The following is an 871-nucleotide window of genomic DNA, read 5'->3' as shown; positions in this document are numbered from 1 at the left end:
CGGTAAATTCGAGTTTCGTTCCTCTTATATTGATTTAGTGGAACGGAATCAATTCGCGGGTCTGCCAGATGAAGATCCCTTGAAGCATATGGAAATTTTCACAGACTATTGCTGTTCCATACCTATACCGGATGGGGTAACTCAAGATGAAGTCAAGGGGTTCATGTTCTTGTACTCCTTGAAGGATTCAGCGCGAGATTGGTACCGCTACCTTGACAGGGTAGCAGCTGGAGTCACTGATTGGACATCTTTAGCACTAGCCTTCTACAAGAAGTACTTCCCGCTTTCAAAGACGGATGCCTTGAAGGGTAAAATCACGAGTTTTCAGCAAGGAGCCGACGAAGATTTTTGTGAAGCATGGGGACGTTTCAAAAGTTTGGTCCGAGCTGTCCCTCATCATGGTTTCCAGCAATGGTATCTTTGCAACCTATTTTACAATGCTTTATATGATGATTACAAGATCATCTTGGATGCAGCTGCTAATGGTAGGTTCCAAAATAATACCGGTCAAAGCAAGGGTTGGAACACTATCGAAGAGATGGCAGTCCATAAAGCTGAGTTTGGAAGTTCACGTGGAAAGTCACGAAAGCAAAGTGAAGAAATGACTGCTGTTGTGACACTTATGACTTCCATTTCTACCCGTCTCGAGAGGCTCGAAATTTCTGAAGCTTCCAAGGAGAAAGTTGAAATTCCTGTTCAAAACTCGGATGAGATCGAGAAGTTGAGAGAGATGGTCCAACTCCTTTTGGTTCAAGTGGCGAATATGGAAGCAGCCGGGATTGAGTCCTCACGGAATTTTGTGAAACAATTGGAGAATATGGAGGCTAAGCAAGCTGCTAATTCTTCAAGCAAATGTGAAGGGCCGGTTGAG

General features: G+C 44.1%; 1 non-coding gene across 1 annotated transcript; it reads right to left on the bottom strand.

Annotated features, from left to right (window-relative positions):
- Window positions 1-296: 296 nt before the first annotated feature.
- LOC141621323 (small nucleolar RNA R71) lies at window positions 297-405 on the bottom strand. The gene has a single exon (XR_012532232.1). It is a non-coding gene; the product is annotated as a small nucleolar RNA R71 (small nucleolar RNA).
- Between the last annotated feature and the right edge of the window lie 466 nt (window positions 406-871).

This window comes from Silene latifolia, chromosome 1 (assembly GCF_048544455.1).
Source record: "Silene latifolia isolate original U9 population chromosome 1, ASM4854445v1, whole genome shotgun sequence".
Classification (NCBI taxonomy): domain Eukaryota; kingdom Viridiplantae; phylum Streptophyta; class Magnoliopsida; order Caryophyllales; family Caryophyllaceae; genus Silene; species Silene latifolia.
This window is presented reverse-complemented; position numbering and strand designations above follow the sequence as displayed.